At 44.5% G+C, this 6128-nt stretch overlaps 1 non-coding gene across 1 annotated transcript; it reads right to left on the reverse strand.

Annotated features, from left to right (window-relative positions):
* Positions 1-285: 285 nt before the first annotated feature.
* On the reverse strand, positions 286-392 carry LOC120268101. The gene has a single exon (XR_005538770.1). It is a non-coding gene; the product is annotated as a small nucleolar RNA R71 (small nucleolar RNA).
* Positions 393-6128: the final 5736 nt, after the last annotated feature.

Consider the following 6128-nt stretch of genomic DNA (forward strand, 5'->3'; position numbering starts at 1 on the left):
TTTGAAATTAAAGCTAGTACAATCGGCATGGTCCAGAACTTGGTTCAATTCAATGGTCTCACGAATGAAGATGCACATGACCACCTTTCCCGGTTCCTCCAAATTTGATCTACATTCAAGATTAATGGGGTGTCCGATGATGCTATCCGTTTGATGCTATTTCCCTTCAGTTTGAGAGACGGGGCATATCGTTGGCTTACATCATTATCTCTGGGATCTATTAAAACATGGAAGGATATGGTTGAGAAATTCCTTGGGAGATACTTTCCGCCAAGCAAAGCGGCGAAGTTGAGGCAAGAAATTTCAGCCTTTAAACAAGGGGAGTCCGAGACATTGTTTGAAGCTTATGAAAGATTCAAGGATCTCCTTAGAAGGTGCCCCCATCATGGTTTTGCCTCATGGATGCGAGTACAAATCATTTACAATGGGCTGAATTATGCTACTCGCCAACTCATCGATGCCGCAGCGGGTGGGTCCCTTAGCAACAAGTATCCCGATGAGGCCGAGCAATTACTTGAGTCTATGGCAAGCAATGAATCACATTGGGCCTCAAGAGGATCTACACAAAAGACTGCTGGGCTTTATGAAGTTAGTAGCAATGATGCCTTGGCGCGAAGGTTGATGTGTTGACTCGAAAGCTTGATCTTCTTATGGGCGATGGTTCGAGGTCGAATCGATGATGAATTGTAATACTTGTGGTGGTGGGCATGATGCAGCCCAATGTCCAATTTCCAGCTCCTCTGTTGCTTGCATTGAGAATGTTGACTACATTGGGGGGCAACGAAATCAAGGGAACCCGTATAGCTCAACATACAATCCGGGGTGGAAGAACCACCCAAATTTTTCATGGAACCAAGGCCAACAACAACAAAGAGGTGCACTATCTCAAGGATCTCAACTCCAACAACCGGCCTTTGAGAGGAAGTTTTCTACTGAAGAGGTCCTTGCCAAGTTCATGCTCAGTACAAATGACAGGTTCAATAATCTAACTAGTAGCATGGATGCACAATTTGGCAAGGTGAATGCTTAACTCACTCAACACGCCGAACAGTTTAGTGAGATAGGTTCTATTTTGAGAAATCTCCAAGCTTTGGTGAAGTCACTTGAGCATCGAGTAGGGGAACTCACGAAGGCAAATTCTGAACGTCCCCTAGGGTGTCTTCCGGGTAACACGGAAGAAAATCCAAGGGAGCACTTAAAGGCCATGGCTCTTAGAAGTGGGAAGCAAGTGGAGACAAGGGTCGAAGTTGACCCAAGTGTCAAGAAAAGTGGAGTAGCCTCCGGGGAAGACCCCAAGCTAGTTGAAGAAAACAGTGAAGATAAAAATCAGGGAAGAAATGACAATTTCCAACAACAAGGACCAACAAAATCATCCGAGTATAAGCCTCCAATACCTTATCCAACCAGATTGAAGCATGAGAAGGAGGATGTTCACTTCAGAAAATTCATGAGCATCTTCAAACAACTCCATTTGAACATCCCGATAGTTGAAGCGTTGACTCAAATGCCAAAATATGCCAAGTTTTTAAAAGAGCTCCTCACGAACAAGAGAAAGTTGGAGGAAGAGGGCACAGTTGCACTTACGGGGAATTGCTCGGCCATTCTCGAAAAGAAGCTCCCACAAAAGTTGAAAGATCCGGGAAGCTTCATTATCCCGTGCTTGCTTGAAGGTGGAATCCAAGAAAATGCTCTAGCGGATTCGGGGGCTAGCATAAACGTCATGCCATACACCATGTATTTGAAACTTGGCTTGGATGAGTTGAGGCCCACGAGGATGACCTTACAATTGGCGGATCGATCAACAAGAAAGCCTCGTGGGATTGTTGAAGATGTAATTGTCCGAGTGGACAAATTTGTTTTTCCCGTGGATTTCGTCATCATGGACATAGATGAAGACGTGGAGATACCACTGATTCTTGGTCGGCCATTCCTCAGCACCTCGGGTGCCTTGATTGACTTAAAAGGAGGAAAGTTAACATTAAGAGTCGGAGATGAGGAAGTGGTGTACACTTTGCCGGCCGCCATGAAACATTCTTTAGATCATGATGACACACTTTACTTTGTTGATGAAACTGATAGATTGATTTCTAATTGTGTGCAGGAAGTGCTCTCTATAAATCCCTTGGATGAATATTTGGGAGAGTTGGAGAATGAAGAACAAGGAGAGCCTCACCAACACCCTCAAATTCATAATTTGAAGCAACCAAAAGAGAGGGTGCCCTGCACTAATGCTAAGGAAGAAGAAAAAAAAGAGTCATTTGTCAAGAAGATGTGGAGGGAGATTCATGGGAGAAAGAAGAAAGGTAACAAACCTCATCACCCTACTTCTCATGGAGGAAAGGTAAATTTTTTTCACCCCTCTCTACTCATGAACAATTTGAGGTCTTTTTCAATGTTATCACTGAATTTGCGGGATGAAAACAATGCTACAAAGGAAACTGGGGGTGGCATCAAACTCTTTGAGCCCTCATGAGGTAAGGAATGAGGTACGTCAGGCTCGTGACGTTAAACAAGCGCTTCTTGGGAGGCAACCCAAGCGTTCGGTGGTCTTTGCTTGCATTTTTCGTATTCTAGTTCCTAGTTCATTTCAAATTTTCGTATTTCTTAGTTTTTCTTTACTTTTGAATAAGTTCATGCTCACACACTTGGCGTAGTGCTCTCATCATTTTAATTGTGGTATGTTTGTGCAACTTCTTGAGAAACTCATGTTTAGGTGTTAATTCATGCATCAGATCGTCGTTTTATTCAAATCACTCATTTTTGGAGGAGTCCTTGAGCTTGCTATATCATTTTTTCATCAATTGGGGGCAGATTTTTGAAGTTTGAATTGATTCTAATGGGTATACGGCCTTACTAGGCCGTATGGTAGCCGTCTGAGACGAGCACAGAGGCTCTGTGCTGTAGCTGACGGCCCCCATACGGCCCCCATATGGGGCCGTCTGCTACGGGCAGATCCTCTCGGCCGAGAGGGCCATTTGGCCCATACGACCCCCATACGGGGCCGTATGGGGGCCGTATGGGGTCGGGTTCCCTCCTTTTATAACCCCTCTCTCTCTCTCTCTCTTTCTTCCATTCTTCTCTTTTCTCTCTTTTTCCACCGATTTTCTCTCTTCTTTCTCACTCAATTCTTGGCCAAATCTCTTCATTTTTCCTCCTAAATCTTCTCCTCATCCATTTGAGACATCGATCTAGTGGTTTTCCCCGAGTTTAAAGCTTGTTTTCTCAAGATTTCATCGGTATGTCTTTTCTATGCCCTAGTTTTTATTTTTTTCTCATTTCTTGGGCATTCTTGGAGATTTTTGTGTGGGATTTCTTTTAGCATTTTTGCTTGGTTTTGAATGATGTGAATGTCATGGATGAATTTTTCTTTTCAAATTTATGTAAAAAAATTTTTCGATGCTTTGAATATAGGAGAAACTCTTGTCAGTATGAATAGTGACCATACGGCCCCTATACGGCCGTATGACCTTCAAACTTCGATTTTTCTTGAGTTTCCTCTATCTCTAGAATTTTCCTTTGCTTTATCTTGTATCCCTATGAGCTTGAACAAAGTTTATCTTCATTGTAGGGATGCCTAACACAAAACGGCTCGCCTCCAAGCGCCCAAGGACCTCCGGACCCTCCTCTACACCCGATGAGCCCGTCTTCAAGTTATCCCATCATCGAGAGAGATATGATCGACTGAAAACAAAACTATTTGGAACATTGTGCTACCTTGATTGGGGAATTGTGGAGAACCTTGGGATTGCAAGTCAAGTAAGGGAGTGGCTATCCAAAAATTGTTTGGATAAACTTTTCGCCATAAATGAGCGAACCTTTCGTCAATTAACTTTGGAGGTTTTGAGTACATTTGAGGCACAACAAGATGGAGATTCCGTGTGGAATAGGAAAATTCTCACCATCAGCTTTCAAGCTTTTGGATGGAAGAGTACTATGCACCACTTGGATTTTGCCAAGTACTTGGGGATTTATGATGATGAGTTTATCAACTCCATGCCCGGTAAGCGTCTTAAGCTTGATTTCCCAAGTGGAGTGGGACGAAGCAACTATTGGGTGACCTTGGCGGGTGATGATCAAACACGAAAGGCCTCGCGCATGATTGACCCGCCCCACAGATTCATTCATGCTTTGATTGCTCGATCCATTTGGGGTCGGACCGATAGCAAGGGGGTTGTAACTCAATCTGATCTTTATACGATGTATGGCATCTTCGAGCGACGCCCTACTCACCTTGGCCACCTTATCGCCGATGCATTTCTTTACCAGGGCTCATATCCACGATTGGGAGCTATATTTATTGGGCCCTATGTGACTAGATTGATCCGTGGCATGGGTTTACTTGAGCAGACGCAAGGCATGACCGTTGTAGGAGGTACGGTCCCTCTTGGACCAACCCACATACGGGCGATAGGCTTGATGGTCACACGTGACAGACCTACACGCCCCCGGGCCAGTGGTGAGTCTAGTCAGCAGCAGACTGAGCACACAGAGTTAGACCCTGAGGGCGCGCCTACTCCGACCCCCGGCGCTACATCTTTACCTGACTTTGACATGAGACTGAGGGGACTTGAGGGCGAGGTTCGGGCTGTGCGTCATGAGCAGAGTGAGATTCGTGCCCAGCTTTACCAGATCATTGAGGGACAGCGCCGGCTCGAGGCAGATCTTCACCGTTTTATCACTTCCTATTGTGGTTCATCCTCGCACACTGTTGCCACTCCTTCTGCCACCGTGCCACCACCACCATCACCTGATTGTGATGAGTAGCAGCTTGTTGGAGCCTGAACAAATATTGTTTACTTTTGCTTGCTTTGTTTTGTGTTTTGTTAAGTTGGCATGGTGATAAGTGCTTGAGTGAACATGTTTTTATGCATGTTTTACATACATTGAGCATCATATTTTATACGGTTTATGTCTCATTTCGTGTATTGGGTGTTCTTTTATGCATATAGGTTGTGAAGACATTGGGATTTCAAAAGGGAGCGAAGATAGGCTATTATGGCATAATATTGGGAGTTCTTGTACAAATCAAGTTGGAAGACACAAGAGGAGTTCGTGTATGAGGAGATGTGTGCCAACTTCCATAGTTTTTGCAAGCCAAGTTATTAATGGAAGGGCACAAAGGCAGCCATGTCTCCACATTCCTCCTCTTTGTAAAGATTTCAAGACCTTTCAAGACGCATTGATGAAGGAAAAGCCGGATAGCCTACCATATGATCGTGTGCCCGATCGTGTGGCCTTAAGAGGAGAATGTTTATTGTTGTGCAGCAGAAATACTGTAGCGGAATTACTGTAGCCGAATTACTGTAGCAGAATTACTGTTCACGCGCCCGCGCGGAAATTCCGCGCGACCGCGTGGAAAATCCACGCGGGCGCGTGGGGGCACGTGACAGACGCGTTGTGAGGCTATAAATACACCTTTTGGCCGATTCTAAGGGGACTTTTTGCGGAGCTTGAGCATAGACATTGAGAGAGAGGCGGCTAGGGTTTGAGGAGAAGGTCTTCGCCGATTGATAGGGAGTTCTTCACCAACTTTGATAGATTCCTTCGACGTCATAGCATTTTGGGAAGCCATTGGCAACCTAGCTTCGGAGAGGAATCCTTCAAGACGTAGAACTACCAATCAAGGCCAATCCGCGCGAATTCGAGGGGGTTTTCTCTATGGGTTTTATTGCTTTTCATTGTATTCATTATTGTTTTGTAACTAGGCCCATGGAGGGCTAAACTCTAGTAGGTATTTGGGCATGTGAACCCTAAGATTTATATTTTTGGATTGATTCTCTTAATGTTTCTAGTTAATCCGAGTTGTCTTGAGTTTTAATCTTGTGATTTAATTGCTTGCTAGTGTTGTTAATCCTTGTGGTTGATTTACATTGCATGATTTAATACTTTTAATGTGTGAGGTCTCCATTAGAGTTAGATTTCCAAGATTAAAGAGGGTTGAGAGGGTGAGCCTTGAGATGGAGGAATGTCCCCTTTCCCTTTCGATTGAGTGTTTCCTATCTCCGTATTCCATATTCTCTTTGCAACCATATTTGGTGTGAGGCGTGAGATTGTTCGATTTCTCCGCTGGGACCTTGTAGGGGGTTAGGATCCTTCGCGGGAATTAGGGTTGGATCTACATTTAGGAA

The sequence above is a fragment of the Dioscorea cayenensis genome, chromosome 8 (assembly GCF_009730915.1).
Source record: "Dioscorea cayenensis subsp. rotundata cultivar TDr96_F1 chromosome 8, TDr96_F1_v2_PseudoChromosome.rev07_lg8_w22 25.fasta, whole genome shotgun sequence".
Classification (NCBI taxonomy): domain Eukaryota; kingdom Viridiplantae; phylum Streptophyta; class Magnoliopsida; order Dioscoreales; family Dioscoreaceae; genus Dioscorea; species Dioscorea cayenensis.